The following is a 23,057-nucleotide window of genomic DNA, read 5'->3' as shown; positions in this document are numbered from 1 at the left end:
CTCAGTGTCAGCTCCTGTACGGTCTGTGTGTGTGTCTCAGTGTCAGCTCCTGTACGGTCTGTGTGTGTGTCTCAGTGTCAGCTCCTGTACGGTCTGTGTGTGTCTCAGTGTCAGCTCCTGTACGGTCCGTGTGTGTGTCTCAGTGTCAGCTCCTGTACGGTCTGTGTGTGTGTCTCAGTGTCAGCTCCTGTACGGTCTGTGTGTGTCTCAGTGTCAGCTCCTGTACGGTCTGTGTGTGTGTCTCAGTGTCAGCTCCTGTACGGTCTGTGTGTGTATCTCAGTGTCAGCTCCTGTACGGTCTGTGTGTGTGTCTCAGTGTCAGCTCCTGTACGGTCTGTGTGTGTCTCAGTGTCAGCTCCTGTACGGTCTGTGTGTGTGTCTCAGTGTCAGCTCCTGTACGGTCTGTGTGTGTCTCAGTGTCAGCTCCTGTACGGTCTGTGTGTATCTCAGTGTCAGCTCCTGTACGGTCTGTGTGTGTGTCTCAGTGTCAGCTCCTGTATGGTCTGTGTGTGTCTCAGTGTCAGCTCCTGTACGGTCTGTGTGTGTGTCTCAGTGTCAGCTCCTGTACGGTCTGTGTGTGTCTCAGTGTCAGCTCCTGTACGGTTTGTGTGTGTCTCAGTGTCAGCTCCTGTACGGTCTGTGTGTGTGTCTCAGTGTCAGCTCCTGTACGGTCTGTGTGTGTCTCAGTGTCAGCTCCTGTACGGTCTGTGTGTGTGTCTCAGTGTCAGCTCCTGTACGGTCTGTGTGTGTGTCTCAGTGTCAGCTCCTGTACGGTCTGTGTGTGTGTCTCAGTGTCAGCTCCTGTACGGTCTGTGTGTGTGTCTCAGTGTCAGCTCCTGTACGGTCTGTGTGTGTGTCTCAGAGTCAGCTCCTGTACGGTCTGTGTGTGTGTCTCAGTGTCAGCTCCTGTACGGTCTGTGTGTGTCTCAGTGTCAGCTCCTGTACGGTCTGTGTGTGTCTCAGTGTCAGCTCCTGTGCGATCTGTGTGTGTGTCTCAGTGTCAGCTCCTGTACGGTCTGTGTGTGTCTCAGTGTCAGCTCCTGTACGGTCTGTGTGTGTCTCAGTGTCAGCTCCTGTACGGTCTGTGTGTGTGTCTCAGTGTCAGCTCCTGTACGGTCTGTGTGTGTCTCAGTGTCAGCTCCTGTACGGTCTGTGTGTGTGTCTCAGTGTCAGCTCCTGTACGGTCTGTGTGTGTGTCTCAGTGTCAGCTCCTGTATGGTCTGTGTGTGTGTCTCAGTGTCAGCTCCTGTATGGTCTGTGTGTGTCTCAGTGTCAGCTCCTGTACGGTCTGTGTGTGTGTCTCAGTGTCAGCTCCTGTACGGTCTGTGTGTGTTTCAATGTCAGCTCCTGTACGGTCTGTGTGTGTCTCAGTGTCAGCTCCTGTACGGTCTGTGTGTGTGTCTCAGTGTCAGCTCCTGTACGGTCTGTGTGTGTCTCAGTGTCAGCTCCTGTACGGTCTGGGTGTGTGTCTCAGTGTCAGCTCCTGTACGGTCTGTGTGTGTCTCAGTGTCAGCTCCTGTACGGTTTGTGTGTGTCTCAGTGTCAGCTCCTGTACGGTCTGTGTGTGTGTCTCAGTGTCAGCTCCTGTACGGTCTGTGTGTGTCTCAGTGTCAGCTCCTGTACGGTCTGTGTGTGTGTCTCAGTGTCAGCTCCTGTATGGTCTGTGTGTGTGTCTCAGTGTCAGCTCCTGTACGGTCTGTGTGTGTCTCAGTGTCAGCTCCTGTACGGTCTGTGTGTGTCTCAGTGTCAGCTCCTGTACGGTCTGTGTGTGTGTCTCAGTGTCAGCTCCTGTATGGTCTGTGTGTGTGTCTCAGTGTCAGCTCCTGTACGGTCTGTGTGTGTGTCTCAGTGTCAGCTCCTGTATGGTCTGTGTGTGTGTCTCAGTGTCAGCTCCTGTAAGGTCTGTGTGTGTCTCAGTGTCAGCTCCTGTACGGTCTGTGTGTGTGTCTCAGTGTCAGCTCCTGTGCGGTCTGTGTGTGTGTCTCAGTGTCAGCTCCTGTACGGTCTGTGTGTGTCTCAGTGTCAGCTCCTGTACGGTCTGTGTGTGTCTCAGTGTCAGCTCCTGTATGGTCTGTGTGTGTGTCTCAGTGTCAGCTCCTGTATGGTCTGTGTGTGTCTCAGTGTCAGCTCCTGTGCGGTCTGTGTGTGTGTCTCAGTGTCAGCTCCTGTACGGTCTGTGTGTGTCTCAGTGTCAGCTCCTGTACGGTCTGTGTGTGTCTCAGTGTCAGCTCCTGTACGGTCTGTGTGTGTGTCTCAGTGTCAGCTCCTGTATGGTCTGTGTGTGTCTCAGTGTCAGCTCCTGTATGGTCTGTGTGTGTGTCTCAGTGTCAGCTCCTGTACGGTCTGTGTGTGTCTCAGTGTCAGCGCCTGTACGGTCTGTGTGTGTCTCAGTGTCAGCTCCTGTACGGTCTGTGTGTGTGTCTCAGTGTCAGCTCCTGTACGGTCTGTGTGTGTGTCTCAGTGTCAGCTCCTGTACGGTCTGTGTGTGTCTCAGTGTCAGCTCCTGTACGGTCTGTGTATGTGTCTCAGTGTCAGCTCCTGTACGGTCTGTGTGTGTCTCAGTGTCAGCTCCTGTACGGTCTGTGTGTGTGTCTCAGTGTCAGCTCCTGTATGGTCTGTGTGTGTGTCTCAGTGTCAGCTCCTGTATGGTCTGTGTGTGTGTCTCAGTGTCAGCTCCTGTACGGTCTGTGTGTGTCTCAGTGTCAGCTCCTGTACGGTCTGTGTGTGTGTCTCAGTGTCAGCTCCTGTACGGTCTGTGTGTGTCTCAGTGTCAGCTCCTGTACGGTCCCTGTGTGTGTGTCTCAGTGTCAGCTCCTGTATGGTCCCTGTGTGTGTGTCTCAGTGTCAGCTCCTGTACGGTCTGTGTGTGTGTCTCAGTGTCAGCTCCTGTACGGTCTGTGTGTGTCTCAGTGTCAGCTCCTGTACGGTCTGTGTGTGTGTCTCAGTGTCAGCTCCTGTACGGTCTGTGTGTGTCTCAGTGTCAGCTCCTGTACGGTCTGTGTGTGTCTCAGTGTCAGCTCCTGTGCGGTCTGTGTGTGTGTCTCAGTGTCAGCTCCTGTACGGTCTGTGTGTGTTTCAATGTCGGCTCCTGTACGGTCTGTGTGTGTCTCAGTGTCAGCTCCTGTACGGTCTGTGTGTGTCTCAGTGTCAGCTCCTGTACGGTCTGTGTGTGTCTCAGTGTCAGCTCCTGTACGGTCTGTGTGTGTGTCTCAGTGTCAGCTCCTGTACGGTCTGTGTGTGTGTCTCAGTGTCAGCTCCTGTACGGTCTGTGTGTGTCTCAGTGTCAGCTCCTGTACGGTCTGTGTGTGTCTCAGTGTCAGCTCCTGTACGGTCTGTGTGTGTGTCTCAGTGTCAGTTCCTGTACGGTCTGTGTGTGTCTCAGTGTCAGCTCCTGTGCGGTCTGTGTGTGTCTCAGTGTCAGCTCCTGTACGGTCTGTGTGTGTCTCAGTGTCAGCTCCTGTACGGTCTGTGTGTGTCTCAGTGTCAGCTCCTGTAGGGTCTGTGTGTATATCTCAGTGTCAGCTCCTGTACGGTCTGTGTGTGTCTCAGTGTCAGCTCCTGTACGGTCTGTGTGTGTCTCAGTGTCATCTCCTGTATGGTGCATGTGTGTCTCAGTGTCAGCTCCTGTACGGTCTGTGTGTGTCTCAGTGTCAGCTCCTGTACGGTCTGTGTGTGTGTCTCAGTGTCAGCTCCTGTATGGTCTGTGTGTGTGTCTCAGTGTCAGCTCCTGTACGGTCTGTGTGTGTCTCAGTGTCAGCTCCTGTACGGTCTGTGTGTGTGTCTCAGTGTCAGCTCCTGTGCGGTCTGTGTGTGTGTCTCAGTGTCAGCTCCTGTACGGTCTGTGTGTGTCTCAGTGTCAGCTCCTGTACGGTCTGTGTGTGTCTCAGTGTCAGCTCCTGTATGGTCTGTGTGTGTGTCTCAGTGTCAGCTCCTGTATGGTCTGTGTGTGTCTCAGTGTCAGCTCCTGTGCGGTCTGTGTGTGTGTCTCAGTGTCAGCTCCTGTACGGTCTGTGTGTGTCTCAGTGTCAGCTCCTGTACGGTCTGTGTGTGTCTCAGTGTCAGCTCCTGTACGGTCTGTGTGTGTGTCTCAGTGTCAGCTCCTGTATGGTCTGTGTGTGTCTCAGTGTCAGCTCCTGTATGGTCTGTGTGTGTGTCTCAGTGTCAGCTCCTGTACGGTCTGTGTGTGTCTCAGTGTCAGCGCCTGTACGGTCTGTGTGTGTCTCAGTGTCAGCTCCTGTACGGTCTGTGTGTGTGTCTCAGTGTCAGCTCCTGTACGGTCTGTGTGTGTGTCTCAGTGTCAGCTCCTGTACGGTCTGTGTGTGTCTCAGTGTCAGCTCCTGTACGGTCTGTGTATGTGTCTCAGTGTCAGCTCCTGTACGGTCTGTGTGTGTCTCAGTGTCAGCTCCTGTACGGTCTGTGTGTGTGTCTCAGTGTCAGCTCCTGTATGGTCTGTGTGTGTGTCTCAGTGTCAGCTCCTGTATGGTCTGTGTGTGTGTCTCAGTGTCAGCTCCTGTACGGTCTGTGTGTGTCTCAGTGTCAGCTCCTGTACGGTCTGTGTGTGTGTCTCAGTGTCAGCTCCTGTACGGTCTGTGTGTGTCTCAGTGTCAGCTCCTGTACGGTCCCTGTGTGTGTGTCTCAGTGTCAGCTCCTGTATGGTCCCTGTGTGTGTGTCTCAGTGTCAGCTCCTGTACGGTCTGTGTGTGTGTCTCAGTGTCAGCTCCTGTACGGTCTGTGTGTGTCTCAGTGTCAGCTCCTGTACGGTCTGTGTGTGTGTCTCAGTGTCAGCTCCTGTACGGTCTGTGTGTGTCTCAGTGTCAGCTCCTGTACGGTCTGTGTGTGTCTCAGTGTCAGCTCCTGTGCGGTCTGTGTGTGTGTCTCAGTGTCAGCTCCTGTACGGTCTGTGTGTGTTTCAATGTCGGCTCCTGTACGGTCTGTGTGTGTCTCAGTGTCAGCTCCTGTACGGTCTGTGTGTGTCTCAGTGTCAGCTCCTGTACGGTCTGTGTGTGTCTCAGTGTCAGCTCCTGTACGGTCTGTGTGTGTGTCTCAGTGTCAGCTCCTGTACGGTCTGTGTGTGTGTCTCAGTGTCAGCTCCTGTACGGTCTGTGTGTGTCTCAGTGTCAGCTCCTGTACGGTCTGTGTGTGTCTCAGTGTCAGCTCCTGTACGGTCTGTGTGTGTGTCTCAGTGTCAGTTCCTGTACGGTCTGTGTGTGTCTCAGTGTCAGCTCCTGTGCGGTCTGTGTGTGTCTCAGTGTCAGCTCCTGTACGGTCTGTGTGTGTCTCAGTGTCAGCTCCTGTACGGTCTGTGTGTGTCTCAGTGTCAGCTCCTGTAGGGTCTGTGTGTATATCTCAGTGTCAGCTCCTGTACGGTCTGTGTGTGTCTCAGTGTCAGCTCCTGTACGGTCTGTGTGTGTCTCAGTGTCATCTCCTGTATGGTGCATGTGTGTCTCAGTGTCAGCTCCTGTACGGTCTGTGTGTGTCTCAGTGTCAGCTCCTGTACGGTCTGTGTGTGTGTCTCAGTGTCAGCTCCTGTACGGTCTGTGTGTGTCTCAGTGTCAGCTCCTGTACGGTCTGTGTGTGTCTCAGTGTCAGCTCCTGTACGGTCTGTGTGTGTCTCAGTGTCAGCTCCTGTACGGTCTGTGTGTGTGTCTCAGTGTCAGCTCCTGTACGGTCTGTGTGTGTGTCTCAGTGTCAGCTCCTGTACGGTCTGTGTGTGTGTCTCAGTGTCAGCTCCTGTACGGTCCGTGTGTGTGTCTCAGTGTCAGCTCCTGTACGGTCTGTGTGTGTGTCTCAGTGTCAGCTCCTGTACGGTCTGTGTGTGTCTCAGTGTCAGCTCCTGTACGGTCTGTGTGTGTCTCAGTGTCAGCTCCTGTACGGTCTGTGTCTGTGTCTCAGTGTCAGCTCCTGTACGGTCTGTGTGTGTCTCAGTGTCATCTCCTGTACGGTCTGTGTGTGTGTCTCAGTGTCAGCTCCTGTACGGTCTGTGTGTGTCTCAGTGTCAGCTCCTGTACGGTCTGTGTGTGTGTCTCAGTGTCAGCTCCTGTACGGTCTGTGTGTATTTCTCAGTGTCAGCTCCTGTACGGTCTGTGTGTGTCTCAGTGTCAGCTCCTGTACGGTCTGTGTGTGTCTCAGTGTCAGCTCCTGTACGGTCTGTGTGTGTCTCAGTGTCATCTCCTGTACGGTCTGTGTGTGTGTCTCAGTGTCAGCTCCTGTACGGTCTGTGTGTGTCTCAGTGTCAGCTCCTGTATGGTCTGTGTGTGTGTCTCAGTGTCAGCTCCTGTACGGTCTGTGTGTGTATCTCAGTGTCAGCTCCTGTACGGTCTGTGTGTGTGTCTCAGTGTCAGCTCCTGTACGGTCTGTGTGTGTATCTCAGTGTCAGCTCCTGTACGGTCTGTGTGTGTGTCTCAGTGTCAGCTCCTGTACGGTCTGTGTGTGTGTCTCAGTGTCAGCTCCTGTACGGTCTGTGTGTGTCTCAGTGTCAGCTCCTGTACGGTCTGTGTGTGTCTCAGTGTCAGCTCCTGTACGGTCTGTGTGTGTCTCAGTGTCATCTCCTGTACGGTCTGTGTGTGTGTCTCAGTGTCAGCTCCTGTACGGTCTGTGTGTGTCTCAGTGTCAGCTCCTGTACGGTCTGTGTGTGTGTCTCATTGTCAGCTCCTGTACGGTCTGTGTGTGTATCTCAGTGTCAGCTCCTGTACGGTCTCTGTGTGTGTGTCTCAGTGTCAGCTCCTGTACGGTCTGTGTGTGTGTCTCAGTGTCAGCTCCTGTACGGTCTGTGTATGTCTCAGTGTCAGCTCCTGTGCAGTCCGTGTATGTCTCAGTGTCAGCTCCTGTACGGTCTGTGTGTGTGTCTCAGTGTCAGCTCCTGTACGGTCTGTGTGTGTGTCTCAGTGTCAGCTCCTGTACGGTCTGTGTGTGTCTCAGTGTCAGCTCCTGTATGGTCTGTGTGTGTGTCTCAGTGTCATCTCCTGTACGGTCTGTGTGTGTGTCTCAGTGTCAGCTCCTGTACGGTCTGTGTGTGTGTCTCAGTGTCAGCTCCTGTACGGTCTGTGTGTGTGTCTCAGTGTGAGCTCCTGTACGGTCTGTGTGTGTCTCAGTGTCAGCTCCTGTATGGTCTGTGTGTGTGTCTCAGTGTCAGCTCCTGTACGGTCTGTGTGTGTCTCAGTGTCAGCTCCTGTACGGTCTGTGTGTGTCTCAGTGTCAGCTCCTGTATGGTCTGTGTGTGTGTCTCAGTGTCAGCTCCTGTACGGTCTGTGTGTGTCTCAGTGTCAGCTCCTGTATGGTTTGTGTGTGTCTCAGTGTCAGCTCCTGTACGGTCTGTGTGTGTGTCTCAGTGTCAGCTCCTGTACGGTCTGTGTGTGTGTCTCAGTGTCAGCTCCTGTACGGTCTGTGTGTGTGTCTCAGTGTCAGCTCCTGTACGGTCTGTGTGTGTCTCAGTGTCAGCTCCTGTATGGTCTGTGTGTGTGTCTCAGTGTCAGCTCCTGTACGGTCTGTGTGTGGCTCAGTGTCAGCTCCTGTACGGTCTGTGTGTGTGTCTCAGTGTCAGCTCCTGTACGGTCTGTGTGTGTGTCTCAGTGTCAGCTCCTGTACGGTCTGTGTGTGTCTCAGTGTGAGCTCCTGTATGGTCTGTGTGTGTGTCTCAGTGTCAGCTCCTGTACGGTCTGTGCGTGTCTCAGTGTCAGCTCCTGTACGGTCTGTGTGTGTCTCAGTGTCAGCTCCTGTATGGTCTGTGTGTGTGTCTCAGTGTCAGCTCCTGTACGGTCTGTGTGTGTCTCAGTGTCAGCTCCTGTATGGTCTGTGTGTGTCTCAGTGTCAGCTCCTGTACGGTCTGTGTGTATGTCTCAGTGTCAGCTCCTGTACGGTCTGTGTGTGTCTCAGTGTCAGCTCCTGTACGGTCTGTGTGTGTCTCAGTGTCAGCTCCTGTGCAGTCCGTGTATGTCTCAGTGTCAGCTCCTGTACGGTCTGTGTGTGTGTCTCAGTGTCAGCTCCTGTACGGTCTGTGTGTGTGTCTCAGTGTCAGCTCCTGTACGGTCTGTGTGTGTATCTCAGTGTCAGCTCCTGTACGGTCTGTGTGTGTGTCTCAGTGTCAGCTCCTGTACGGTCTGTGTGTGTGTCTCAGTGTCAGCTCCTGTACGGTCTGTGTGTGTGTCTCAGTGTCAGCTCCTGTACGGTCTGTGTGTGTCTCAGTGTCAGCTCCTGTACGGTCTATGTGTGTGTCTCAGTGTCAGCTCCTGTACGGTCTGTGTGTGTGTCTCAGTGTCAGCTCCTGTACGGTCTGTGTGTGTGTCTCAGTGTCAGCTCCTGTACGGTCTGTGTGTGTGTCTCAGTGTCAGCTCCTGTACGGTCTATGTGTGTGTCTCAGTGTCAGCTCCTGTACGGTCTGTGTGTGTCTCAGTGTCAGCTCCTGTACGGTCTGTGTGTGTGTCTCAGTGTCAGCTCCTGTACGGTCTATGTGTGTGTCTCAGTGTCAGCTCCTGTACGGTCTGTGTGTGTCTCAGTGTCAGCTCCTGTACGGTCTATGTGTGTGTCTCAGTGTCAGCTCCTGTACGGTTTGTGTGTGTCTCAGTGTCAGCTCCTGTATGGTCTGTGTGTGTGTCTCAGTGTCAGCTCCTGTACGGTCTATGTGTGTGTCTCAGTGTCAGCTCCTGTACGGTCTGTGTGTGTCTCAGTGTCAGCTCCTGTACGGTCTGTGTGTGTGTCTCAGTGTCAGCTCCTGTATGGTCTGTGTGTGTCTCAGTGTCATCTCCTGTACAGGTAGAGTGCACGCTGGATGAAAGGGAATTATTCCACATCTGCTGCAGTGATAATTCCCAGTGATTTTGCTTGACATTGTGAGCCGCCACGACAACAGTTTATATTTATATAGCGCCTTGAACTTCGTGAAATGTCCCAAGGCACTTCACAGGAGCGATTATTTAACAATTTGACACTGAGCCATATATGGAGATATTAGTTAGGTTTTCTGGATCATCTGAAAGGAGAGAGAGAGAGAGGCGAAGAGTTTTAGGGAGGGAAATCCAGAGCATAGGGCCCAGGCAGCTGAAGGCACGGCCGCAAATATGGAGAGATTAATATCAGGGATACTCCGGAGGCCGGAATTGGAGGAGCACAAAGTTCTCGGCGGGTTGTAGCTGATGGAGGGGGTAAAAGAGATAGGGAGGGTTTTAGGGGCTGGAGGTGGTTACAGAGATAGGGAGGATTGTGAGGATGGAGGAGTATTCAGAGATAGGGAGGGTTCTGAGGATGGAGGAGTATTCAGAGATAGGGAGGGTTGTGAGGAAGGAGGAGATTACAGAGAGAGGGAGGGTTGTGAGGAAGGAGGGGATTACAGAGAGAGGGAGGGTTGTGAGGAAGGAGGAGATTACAGAGAGAGGGAGAGTTGTGAGGATGGAGGAGATTACAGAGAGAGGGAGGGTTGTGGGGAAGGAGATGACGCAGAGAGGGAGGGTTGTGAGGATGGAGGCGATTACAGAGAGAGGGAGCATTGTGAGGAAGGAGGAGATTACAGAGAGAGGGAGGGTTGTGAGGATGGAGGAGTATTCAAAGATAGGGAGGGTTGTGAGGAAGGACGTGATTACAGAGAGAGGGAGGGTTGTGAGGATGGAGGAGATAACAGAGAGAGGGAGGGTTGTGAGAATGGAGGAGATTATAGAGAGGGAGGGTTGTGAGGAAGGAGGGGATTATAGAGAGGGAGGGTTGTGAGGATGGAGGAGATTACAGAGAGAGGGAGGGTTGTGAGAATGGAGGAGATTATAGAGAGGGAGGGTTGTGAGGATGGAGGAGATTACAGAAAGAGGGAGGGTTGTGAGGATAGCGATTACAGAGAGAGGGAGGGTTGTGAGCATGGAGGAGATTACAGAGAGAGGGAGGGTTGTGAGCATGGAGGAGATTACAGAGAGAGGGAGGGTTGTGAGGATAGAGGAGATTACAGAAAGAGGGAGGGTTGTGAGGATGGAGGAGATAACAGAGAGAGGGAGGGTTGTGAGGATGGAGGAGATGACAGAGAAAGGGAGGGTTGTGAGGATGGTGGAGATGACAGAGAGAGGGAGGGTTGTGAGGAAGGAGGAGATTGCAGAGAGAGGGAGGGTTGTGAGAATGGAGGAGATTATAGAGAGGGAGGGTTGTGAGGAAGGAGGGGATTATAGAGAGGGAGGGTAGTGAGGATGGAGGAGATTACAGAGAGAGGGAGGATTGTGAGGATGGAGGTAATTACAGAGAGAGGGAGGGTTGTGAGGATGGAGGTAATTACAGAGAGAGGGAGGGTTGTGAGGATGGAGGAGATTACAGAGTGAGGGAGGATTGTGAGGATGGAGGAGATGACAGAGTGAGGGAGGGTATCTGAAGGGATTTGAAAATGAGAATAAGAATGTTAAAATCGAGTCTGCTGGATTGATTTCGAATGACAAATATGCTCTCAACACCTGAGAGCTCTGCTTTCTTTTTTAACTGTTGTCAATGTCAGATATGCTCGAAAAGAGCCCCTTCCCCCTTCAATTATCCGCTGCTCCTGTCACTGTACAAACTCACAGAGCGCGAGGGTCACAGCCGGTCACAGCTCCTATTGTTCACAGAAGATGAGGCATTCTGGGCTCTGAGTGCAACTCTTTCAGCCTTTCCCATAGTCTTCATGTCACAAGGCATTGACTAATGGCTGTCCCTGACAAGAACCGATGGCCGTCTTTACACACAGCTCTCCCTCTCTCCCCTTCCCCAGGGTTAATAATCCCAGCCTGCTTCTTCCCATAATTTGACTCCAGGGTCTGGTGGCGTCAAACAGCAAAGGTCCCATCCATCTTACACTCCCCGACACAGGAGAGGACACCCCCCCCACCCCACCCGCCCCCCCTGCCATCATCATTGGGTGGGCTTTGTGTTGCTGTGCCCTGTGACAGACTGATACAAAGAGTGACTCAGAGCAGTGGCAAAAGATGAGAACTGAACATTAACAGCAAGTGCTACACCTGCTCAGTGTCCAGGAGTGACAGGAATATCTGCCAGCCTCGTCTTTCCATCACATCTGAACTCAATGAAACCATGAGTGTGAAACAGAAAAAAGGAATGGGCAGAGGAGAGCTTGAAGGAACGAGTAACTGCACTTTCAACACATAGCGACCAATTCTATTGAGTCCCATCGAACTTACAGCACAGAAACAGGCCATTCAGCCCGACTGCTCCGTGTTGGTGTTTCTGTCCCACACGAGCCTCCTCCCACCATCTCACCCTATCACCATATCCTTCTATACCTTTCTCCCTCATGTGTTTTTTCAGATTCCCCTTAAATGTATCGATACTATTCACCTCAACCACTCCCTGTGGGAGCGAGTTCCACATTCTCACCACTCTCTGGGCAAAGAAGTTTCTCCTGAATTCCCGATTAGATTTATTCAGGACTGTCTTCTATTGATAGCCCTTAGTTCTGGTCTCTCCACAAGTGGAAACATCTTCTGTATGTCTACCCTATCAAACCCTTTCATCATTTTGAAGATCTCTATGAGGTTTACCTGTCAGCCTTCTCTTTTCGAGAGATAAGAGCCCCAGCCTGTTCAGTATTTACTTCTCAGTTCTTGTAAGATTTTAGTAAATCTTTTTTGCACCTTCTCCAGTGCCTCCATATCCTTTTCACAAAATTGAAACCAGAATTGTGCACAGTGCTCCAAGTGTGCTTTAGCCAAGGTTTGGTACAAGTTTAACATAACTTCTCTAGTTATCAGTCTCATGAACTCCTTTATAGATGACTGTTTAGGGAACTTGATCGTGCTGAGGGACAGTGACCCTCCTCCTGTCTCTAACCCAACCAGTTCCAAGTGAAACTCCACAATATACTGGGAAAAAGCAGCTTGGCTTGGCAGAGCCAAGGAATTTTGAAACAAAATCAAAACAAAACCGGGAATCTACAATAAAAACAGAAAGTTCCGGAAAAAAACATCACACTGGTCAGAGTCTGAGAGACAGGACATTGTTTGATTGGGATGTCTGTTCTGGGACTTAAAGCACTGCCACATTGATATTTTAGCATTTCCTCACAGTCTGAGCGATCTCCAACATCCTCAGGGCTTTTAAAGCTGGTTCGATACTCGAGCACACTTTGTGGTAAGGGGAGTAAACTAAGGGTCTGAACTCAATCAGCAGAAACTCGTCAATAGAAACAAAAGAATCAGAAACTGCCCTGAAATGGGCAATTACACAACAGGAGCCAGACCTGGAAAAACTCTCTCACTCACTCTTTCTCTCTCTGCCTCTCTCTCACTCAGTCTTTCTCTCTCTGCCTCTCTCTCACTCACTCTTTCTCTCTGCCTCTCTCTCACTCACTCTTTCTCTCTCTGCCTCTCTCTCACTCACTCTTTCTCTCTGCCTCTCTCTCACTCAGTCTTTCTCTCTCTGCCTCTCTCTCACTCAGTCTTGCTCTCTCTGCCTCTCTCTCACTCACTCTTTCTCTCTCTGCCTCTCTCTCACTCAGTCTTTCTCTCTCTGCCTCTCTCTCACTCAGTCTTGCTCTCTCTGCCTCTCTCACTCACTCTTTCTCTGCCTCTCTCTCACTCACTCTTTCTCTCTCTGCCTCTCTCTCACTCAGTCTTTCTCTCTCTGCCTCTCACTCACTCAGTCTTGCTCTCTCTGCCTCTCTCCCACTCACTCTTTCTCTCTCTGCCTCTTACTCACTCAGTCTTTCTCTCTCTGCCACTCTCTCACTCAGTCTTTCTCTCTCTGCCTCTCTCTCACTCAGTCTTTCTCTCTCTGCCTCTCTCTCACTCACTCTTTCTCTCTGCCTCTCTCTCACTCACTCTTTCTCTCTCTGCCTCTCTCTCACTCAGTCTTTCTCTCTCTGCCTCTCTCTCACTCACTCTTTCTCTCTCTGCCTCTCTCTCACTCAGTCTTTCTCTCTCTGCCTCTCTCTCACTCAGTCTTGCTCTCTCTGCCTCTCTCTCACTCACTCTTTCTCTCTCTGCCTCTCTCTCACTCAGTCTTTCTCTCTCTGCCTCTCTCTCAGTCTTGCTCTCTCTGCCTCTCTCTCACTCAGTCTTTCTCTCTCTGCCTCTCTCTCACTCAGTCTTTCTCTCTCTGCCTCTCTCTCACTCACTCTTACTCTCTCTGCCTCTCACTCACCCAGTCATTCTCTCTCTGCCTCTCTCTCACTCAGTCTTTCTCTCTCTGCCTCTCTCTCGCAGTCTTTCTCTCTCTGCCTCTCTCTCACTCAGTCTTGCTCTCTCTGCCTCTCTCTCACTCACTCTTTCTCTCTCTGCCTCTCTCTCACTCAGTCTTGCTCTCTCTGCCTCTCTCTCACTCACTCTTTCTTTCTCTGCCTCTCACTCAGTCTTACTCTCCCTGCCTCTCTCTCACTCACTCTTTCTCTCTCTGCCTCTCTCTCACTCAGTGTGTGTGGGACCCGTACCCCAGTGAGAGTCAGTGTGTGTGGGACCCGTACCCCAGTGAGAGTCAGTGTGTGGAACCCGTACCCCAGTGAGAGTCAGTGTGTGTGGGACCCGTACCCCAGTGAGAGTCAGTGTGTGTGGGACCCGTATCCCAGTGAGAGTCAGTGTGTGTGGGACCCGTACCCCAGTGAGAGTCAGTGTGTGTGGGACCCGTACCCCAGTGAGAGTCAGTGTGTGTGGGGCCCGTACCCCAGTGAGAGTCAGTGTGTTTGTGGAACCCGTACCCCATTGAGAGTCAGTGTGTTTGTGGAACCCGTACCCCAGTGAGAGTCAGTGTGTGTGGGATCCGTACCCCAGTGAGAGTCAGTGAATGGGGAACCCGTACCCCAGTGAGAGTCAGTGTGTGTGGAACCCGTACCCCAGTGAGAGTCCGTGTGTGTGGAACCCGTACCCCAGTGAGAGTCAGTGTGTGTGGGACCCGTACCCCAGTGAGAGTCAGTGTGTGTGGGACCCGTACCCCAGTGAGAGTCAGTGTATGTTGGACCCGTACCCCAGTGAGAGTCAGTGTGTGTTGGACCCGTACCCCAGTGAGAGTCAGTGTATGTTGGACCCGTACCCCAGTGAGAGTCAGTGTATGTTGGACCCGTACCCCAGTGAGAGTCAGTGTGTGTGGGACCTGTACCCCAGTGAGAGTCAGTGTGTGTGGGACCCGTACCCCAGTGAGAGTCAGTGTGTGTGGAACCCGTACCCCAGTGAGAGTCAGTGTGTGTGGGACCCGTACCCCAGTGAGAGTCAGTGTGTGTGGGACCCGTACCCCAGTGAGAACCGGAAAAACTGGTCTGTGATGTAGAAATGCACTGCGATGAAGAAGCAGTGTGGCTTTATGAAACGCTTTTTCCTGAATAAGTGATGTCATGCAGTGTCTGCCTTTGATGTGCTGAGTGATGACAGTCTGAGTGTGTGGCTGACACTCGAGTGTTGCTTATCACCATCACTCACAGCTATTGTCAATGCCCATGCGGGATAGAGGCAGGGAGTGAACTGCATCAGCACAGACCCACACCAATGTTCACTTAGTGCGGACAATCAGCTGCTCGTCAACACACAAGTCAACTCATGGGAACCTCAAACAATCTTCCTGGCGACAACATTTTCCTTCAAGCAGGTGGAGAGCCCAGTTCATCAGGACACAGGGTTCACTGTCCCACAGGGTCTAACCCAAGTGGCTGCCTTCCAGCTGTCACCCATCCCCAGGTCCGTCCCTGGGGATCTGGGAACACCTGAAGGAGAATTCAAAGAAATTTCTCCAATTTTTGTGTAATTTGGAGCTTTGTGTCCAATTACGGGCTCCACACTTCAGGAAGGATGTCAAGGCCTTGGAGAGGGTGCGGAGGAGATTTACTTGAGATATACTGGGATGAGGGACTTATTGTGGAGAAGCTGGGATGTTCTCCTTAGAGCAGAGACGGTTAAGGGGAGATTTAACCGAGGTGTTCAAAATCATGAAGGGTTTTGTTCGAGTAAATAAGGAGAAACTGTTTCCAGTGGCAGGAGGGTCAGTAACCAGAGGGACACAGATTTAAGATAATGAGCAAAAGAACAAAATGGGGGAGACGATGCAAATTTTTATTCTGCGGTGAGTTGTTGTGATCGGGAATGTGCTGCCTGAATGTGAGTGTGTGTGTGTATGTATGTGTGTGAGTTTATGAACCTGAGGAGAGTTCTTTCAGAGAGAGGGCACAGGGGGAATGGGCCAAATGGACTGCTTGTGTCCTGTAAAATTCTACCATTCCACACAGACACCCATTCCTAATCACACAAGCAGCCCTGATTCAAATATCATCCATTTCCCTGCTACCTCTTGTAAACATTGACCTTTCAATCCGATGGTCAGACCTGCCATTATTCTGCAGACTGGGCTGCGCCTGCTATCTTGGCTCTTGTATGATTGCCTTTAAGAGTGATGTCCCTTTAAGATCTTAGTCTGCTAATGAGCTAAGTGCCAGTATGTAGTCATGTGACTCAAAGCCAGAGTCACTCTGCAACAGTAACACCCAGTGTAAGGTTCTGTAAATAGTTAGCTCTGTACTGTATAATAATTTAGCTGTAATAAACCTGTCTGAGATCTTCAACCAACTGGACTCCACACATCTCATTTATGTTGCATCAGACAACATAAAAAACTCATTACAGTGGCCCTTTTGAATTCATTAAAATTAGTTGCAGAGTTTGACTGAGAACACAAATCTAGAAAAAAAACAAAAAATCAGAGTTCAGAGGCACGTTGGAGGCTGCAGTTCAACCCATGACCTGAGCACACACAGGAAGCTCGGAGAATCTGGTAAATTCAGGACGGGGGAGAATGATGTCACCCTGCAAAGATGAACAAACACATTCATCAAACCCCACAGCTCGATGGAAGCTTTCGCAAAACATTAGCTGCCCTCTCTGTACAAATCAGGTGAGAGAGAAACCAGGGAGAGATGAGAGGCTAACATCCATCACAATTCATAGCCAGTGACACAAGCAAACCTACAAGGAGTATGAGAGCAATGGGATCCCAGAGGAACAAGGCTCAGATAGATTGCTTTCATTGCATTGAGGAGAAATGGAAACCAGTGACATTTACAACATTGTCTCAGAGCCATTTCTCACACAGCAAGATCCCACCAAAGGCAATTGGCTGATTAATCTGTTCTTTAGGTGGCATTGGCCAGGTAGAACTCGCCTGCACTTCCAAGATGGCCACAGATTGTTTTAGCATTCAACTGCACAAGAAGCTGCAGCCTCTCTTTAACATCCTAACACAAAATATAGCATTTCTGACAGTGCAGCACTCCCTCAGTGCTGACCCTCTGACAGCGCAGCACTCCCTCAGTACTGACCCTCTGACAGTGCAGCACTCCCTCAGTACTGACCCTCTGACAGTGCAGCACTCCCTCAGTACTGACCCTCTGACAGTACAGCACTCCCTCAGTACTGACCCTCTGACAGCGCAGCACTCCCTCAGTACTGACCCTCTGACAGCGCAGCACTCCCTTCAGTACTGACCCTCTGACAGTACAGCACACCCTCAGTACTGACCCTCCGATAGTGCAGCACTCCCTCAGTGCTGACCCTCTGACAGCGCAGCACTCCCTCAGTACTGAGCCTCTGACAGTGCAGCACTCCCTCAGTACTGACCCTCTGACAGTGCAGTACTCCCTCAGTACTGACCCTCTGACAGTGCCGCACTCCCTCACTACTGACCCTCTGACAGTGCAGCACTCCCTCAGTACTGACCCTCTGACAGTGCAGCACTCCATCAGTACTGACCCTCTGACAGTGCGGCACTCCCTCAGTACTGAGCCTCTGACAGTGCGGCACTCCCTCAGTACTGACCCTCTGACAGCGCAGCACACCCTCAGTACTGACCCTCTGACAGCGCAGCACTCCCTTCAGTACTGACCCTCTGACAGTACAGCACACCCTCAGTACTGACCCTCCGATAGTGCAGCACTCCCTCAGTGCTGACCCTCTGACAGCGCAGCACTCCCTCAGTACTGACCCTCTGACAGCGCAGCACACCCTCAGTACTGACCCTCTGACAGCGCAGCACTCCCTTCAGTACTGACCCTCTGACAGTACAGCACACCCTCAGTACTGACCCTCCGATAGTGCAGCACTCCCTCAGTGCTGACCCTCTGACAGTGCAGCACTCCCTCAGTACTGACCCTCTGACAGTGCAGTACTCCCTCAGTACTGACCCTCTGACAGTGCCGCACTCCCTCACTACTGACCCTCTGACAGTGCAGCACTCCCTCAGTACTGACCCTCTGACAGTGCAGCACTCCATCAGTACTGACCCTCTGACAGTGCGGCACTCCCTCAGTACTGAGCCTCTGACAGTGCGGCACTCCCTCAGTACTGAGCCTCTGACAGTGCAGTACTCCCTCAGTACTGACCCTCTGACAGTGCCGCACTCCCTCACTACTGACCCTCTGACAGTGCAGCACTCCCTCAGTACTGACCCTCTGACAGCGCAGCACTCCCTCAGTACTGACCCTCTGACAGTGCAGCACACCCTCAGTACTGACCCTCTGACAGTGCAGCACTCCCTCAGTACTGACCCTCTGACAGCGCAGCACTCCCTCAGTACTGACGCTCTGACAGTGCAGCACACCCTCAGTACTGACCCTCCGATAGTGCAGCACTCCCTCAGTGCTGACCCTCTGACAGCGCAGCACTCCCTCAGTACTGAGCCTCTGACAGTGCAGCACTCCCTCAGTACTGACCCTCTGACAGTGCCGCACTCCCTCACTACTGACCCTCTGACAGTGCAGCACTCCCTCAGTACTGACCCTCTGACAGTGCAGCACTCCATCAGTACTGACCCTCTGACAGTGCGGCACTCCCTCAGTGCTGAGCCTCTGACAGTGCGGCACTCCCTCAGTACTGACCCTCTGACAGTGCGGCACTCCCTCAGTACTGACGCTCTGACAGTGCAGCACACCCTCAGTACTGACCCTCCGATAGTGCAGCACTCCCTCAGTGCTGACCCTCTGACAGCGCAGCACTCCCTCAGTACTGAGCCTCTGACAGTGCAGCACTCCCTCAGTACTGACCCTCTGACAGTGCAGTACTCCCTCAGTACTGACCCTCTGACAGTGCCGCACTCCCTCACTACTGACCCTCTGACAGTGCAGCACACCCTCAGTACTGACCCTCTGACAGTGCGGCACTCCCTCAGTACTGAGCCTCTGACAGTGCGGCACTCCCTCAGTACTGAGCCTCTGACAGTGCAGCACACCCTCAGTACTGACCCTCTGACAGTGCAGCACACCCTCAGTACTGACCCTCTGACAGTGCAGCACTCCCTCAGTACTGACCCTCTGACAGTGCAGCACTCCCTCAGTACTGACCCTCTGACAGTGCAGTACTCCCTCAGTACTGACCCTCTGACAGTGCCGCACTCCCTCACTACTGACCCTCTGACAGTGCAGCACTCCCTCAGTACTGACCCTCTGACAGTGCAGCACTCCATCAGTACTGACCCTCTGACAGTGCGGCGATCCCTCAGTACTGACCCTCTGACAGTGCAGCACACCCTCAGTACTGACCCTCTGACAGTGCAGCACTCCCTCAGTACTGACCCTCTGACAGTGCAGCACTCCCTCAGTACTGACCCTCGGACAGTGCAGCACACCCTCAGTACTGACCCTCTGACAGTGCAGCACTCCCTCAGTACTGACCCTCTGACAGTGCGTCGCTCCCTCAGTCCTGACCCTCTGACAGTGCAGCAGTCCTTCAGTACTGACCCTCTGACAGCTGACCCCCTGACAGCGCAGCACTCCCTCAATACTGACCCTCTGACAGTGCAGCACTCCCTCAGTACTGACCCTCCGACAGTACAGCACTCCCTCAGTACTGACCCTCTGACAGGGCAGCACACCCTCAGTACTGACCCTCTGACAGTGCAGCAGTCCCTCAGTACTGACCCTCTGACAGTGCGGCACTCCCTCAGTACTGAGCCTCTGACAGTGCAGCACTCCCTCAGTACTGACCCTCCGACAGTGCAGCACTCCCTCAGTACTGACTCTCTGACAGTGCAGCACTCCCTCAGTACTGACCCTCTGACAGTGCAGCACTCCCTCAGTACTGACCCTCTGACAGTGCAGCACACCCTCAGTACTGACCCTCTGACAGTGCGGCACTCCCTCAGTACTGAGCCTCTGACAGTGCGGCACTCCCTCAGTACTGAGCCTCTGACAGTGCAGCACACCCTCAGTACTGACCCTCTGACAGTGCAGCACACCCTCAGTACTGACCCTCTGACAGTGCAGCACTCCCTCAGTACTGACCCTCTGACAGTGCAGCACTCCCTCAGTACTGACCCTCTGACAGTGCAGTACTCCCTCAGTACTGACCCTCTGACAGTGCCGCACTCCCTCACTACTGACCCTCTGACAGTGCAGCACTCCCTCAGTACTGACCCTCTGACAGTGCAGCACTCCATCAGTACTGACCCTCTGACAGTGCGGCGATCCCTCAGTACTGACCCTCTGACAGTGCAGCACACCCTCAGTACTGACCCTCTGACAGTGCAGCACTCCCTCAGTACTGACCCTCTGACAGTGCAGCACTCCCTCAGTACTGACCCTCGGACAGTGCAGCACACCCTCAGTACTGACCCTCTGACAGTGCAGCACTCCCTCAGTACTGACCCTCTGACAGTGCGTCGCTCCCTCAGTCCTGACCCTCTGACAGTGCAGCAGTCCTTCAGTACTGACCCTCTGACAGCTGACCCCCTGACAGCGCAGCACTCCCTCAATACTGACCCTCTGACAGTGCAGCACTCCTTCAGTACTGACCCTCCGACAGTACAGCACTCCCTCAGTACTGACCCTCTGACAGGGCAGCACACCCTCAGTACTGACCCTCTGACAGTGCAGCAGTCCCTCAGTACTGACCCTCTGACAGTGCGGCACTCCCTCAGTACTGAGCCTCTGACAGTGCAGCACTCCCTCAGTACTGACCCTCCGACAGTGCAGCACTCCCTCAGTACTGACTCTCTGACAGTGCAGCACTCCCTCAGTACTGACCCTCTGACAGTGCAGCACTCCCTCAGTACTGACCCTCTGACAGTGCGGCACTCCCTCAGTACTGACCCTCTGACAGTGCGGCACTCCCTCAGTACTGAGCCTCTGACAGTGCAGCACTCCCTCAGTACTGACCCTCCGACAGTGCAGCACTCCCTCAGTACTGACCCTCTGACAGTGCGGCACTCCCTCAGTACTGAGCCTCTGACAGTGCAGCATTCCCTCAGTACTGACCCTCCGACAGTGCAGCACTCCCTCAGTACTGACCCTCCCACAGTGCAGCACTCCCTCAGTACTGACCCTCCCACAGTGCGGCACTCCCTCAGTACTGACCCTCTGACAGTGCGGCACTCCCTCAGTACTGAGCCTCTGACAGTGCAGCACTCCCTCAGTACTGACCCTCCGACAGTGCAGCACTCCCTCAGTACTGACCCTCTGACAGTGCGGCACTCCCTCAGTACTGAGCCTCTGACAGTGCAGCATTCCCTCAGTACTGACCCTCCGACAGTGCAGCACTCCCTCAGTACTGACCCTCCCACAGTGCAGCACTCTCTCTGTAATACCCTGGGAGTGTGCATGTGGATTCTGAGGCTCAGGTTTTTGGAGTGGGCCTTGAATCCGTGACCTTTTAAGTCAGAGATGAGACTGCGAAACTCATTGAGCCACGGTAGGCACCTGTGAAACCCCAATTTTTCTCTATCGTCCTTCGGTTTGTAGCAAGGTTTGTACTAACACTGTCTAATATTGAGGCAGCAGAGGTTGTCAGTTCCCGTGGGTGTCGGGTTTGAAGGTTAAGGGGAGTGTGAAGTGTTTCCGATCTCTGATAGCATCAGACTCACGAGGCATGAGCAGACTCCTGACGCTGTTTGTGGAGTGAAATTGTGGCACCAAGTGAGTTCTAGATTGACAGGACTTCCTTCCTCTTTCTCTCTCTGTTCTGGTGCCATTTCTCAACCACCAGATTGCACGTCATGTGCTCACACTGATTCTGCCACAAACTCACCCCCAGGCAGAACAATACCAACACATAAAGATCAGGGAGTTCAAAGGGTCACAAGGTGATCTTTAGCAATAAGATGGCCAGCATTTCAGAATAGAATGGGATCAAGCTCAGGTGTGATGCCCTCACAGTGGAATAGGCTGTCTGGCACACATGGAGAGCAGTGGGGTCAATGGGTGGGACTGGGGGTGACCGTCTGTCCCTCAGTGAGGAACAGTGACTGGCTGGGAGTGTGGGGGAAGGAGCAAAAACAAATTAGAAGAGGAAAATACAACAGCATAAAAACTTCCACAAAATTCAAATCACAGTGAACTGAGTCGGTTCGGGTTTGTAGCCACAGGGACTGGGAATAAGGAAGTGAGTTAGTTCAATCTCTGCTATTTCACTGGCTTACTGCTGATTACTCAGTAATAGCAGACAGAGTGACGCTCTTCATCCATCCTCTAACTCACTGCCCTGACACCAGACCTCAGCGGAGCTATGGAATCAGCTGCTGCCATGCCCTCCCTCCCTTTAAACTACAGGTTAACGTGTGGCCCTGAACCACTAATATAGAGACTGTAACCCCTTACCCCACAGGTCCATCTGTGTTTCTCTGTGTTTGTGTGTGTCTGTCTGTATCTGTGTGTCACTGTGTTTGTCTGTGTGTGTGTGTATCTCTGTGTGTATGTCTGCGTTTGTCTGTATTTATCTGTATTTGTCTAAACGCTTCTGTCTGTATCTGTGTGTGTCTTTATTTGTCTGCATGTGTCTGTATGTGCCTGTGTCTATCTGTGTAGCTATGTTTATGCTTGGCTGTGTGTGCGTGTCTGTGTTTGTCTGTGTGTGTGTGTGTGTGCGTGTCTGTGTTTGTCTGTGTGTGTGTGTGTGTGCGTGTCTGTGTTTGTCTGTGTGTGTGTGTGTGTGCGTGTCTGTGTTTGTCTGTGTGTGTGTGTGTCTGTGTGCATCTGTGTGTAACTATGTTTGTGTGTGGCGGGGTGTGAGTCTGTGTTTGTTTGCATGTGTCTGTGTGTAGCTAGGTTTGTGCGTTGCTGTGTGTGTGTCAGTGTTTGTATGTGTGTATCTGTGTGTAGCGATGTTTCCATCTGTGTCTGTGTGTCTGTGTGTCTGTGTGTGTCTCTGTGTGTCTGTGTGTAGCGATGTTTCCGTCTGTGTCTGTGTGTCTGTGTGTGTCTGTGTGTAGCGATGTTTCCATCTGTGTCTGTGTGTCTGTGTGTCTGTGTGTAGCGATGTTTCCGTCTGTGTCTGTGTGTCTGTGTGTGTCTGTGTGTAGCGATGTTTCCATCTGTGTCTGTGTGTCTGTGTCTGTGTGTGTCTGTGTGTAGCGATGTTTCCGTCTGTGTCTGTGTGTCTGTGTGTCTGTGTGTGTCTGTGTGTAGCGATGTTTCCGTCTGTGTCTGTGTGTCTGCGTGTCTGTGTGTCTGTGTGTGTCTGTGTGTATCTGTGTGTAGCGATGTTTCCGTCTGTGTCTGTGTGTCTGTGTGTCTGTGTGTGTCGGTGTGTGTCTGTGTGTATCTGTGTGTAGCGCTGTTTCCGTCTGTGTCTGTGTGTCTGCGTGTCTGTGTGTGTCTGTGTGTGTCTGTGTGTATCTGTGTGTAGCACTGTTTCCGTCTGTGTCTGCGTGTGTCTGTGTGTGTCTGTGTGTAGCAATGTTTCTGTCTGTGTCTGTGTGTCTGTGTGTGTCTGGTACTTTCTACCATCATGTCGGACATGAGCTGAAGGCTTAAAGAGGTCCTCGCTTTCGGTGCTCAGGTGTGGTCATTGAGTGACTTGCAGACTGGATTCAGGTTCCTGGGGTGACCCCATGGCTGCTGACCTCTTCCACTGCAGCCAGGCTTGCTCAGGCTCCCAACTCTCCCCCTCCCATTCTTAGGGAATAGTATATCCCACCTTTCCTTGGCAGCCTGCAGGAGCACCTGGAGGGAGGCATCACTGAAGCATGGAGTCACTTTCCACCATCAGTCTGCAGCCTCTCTGAACCCTGCCACTCATATCACCACAGCAAGATACAATGCAAGGCCCTTTAAAAATGGTGCCAGCACCTGACGCAATGAAGTTCAATGTGGAGAAATATGAAGTGATTCATTTTGGTAGGAAGAACATGGAGAGACAATATAA

At 52.4% G+C, this 23,057-nt stretch overlaps 1 pseudogene; it reads left to right on the top strand.

Annotated features, from left to right (window-relative positions):
- The first annotated feature begins 21,037 nt into the window (after positions 1-21,037).
- LOC137347392 (keratin-associated protein 10-7-like) lies at positions 21,038-22,586 on the top strand (annotated as a pseudogene).
- The last annotated feature ends 471 nt before the right edge of the window (positions 22,587-23,057 follow it).

Source organism: Heterodontus francisci, chromosome 32 (assembly GCF_036365525.1).
Source record: "Heterodontus francisci isolate sHetFra1 chromosome 32, sHetFra1.hap1, whole genome shotgun sequence".
NCBI lineage: Eukaryota > Metazoa > Chordata > Chondrichthyes > Heterodontiformes > Heterodontidae > Heterodontus > Heterodontus francisci.
This window is presented reverse-complemented; position numbering and strand designations above follow the sequence as displayed.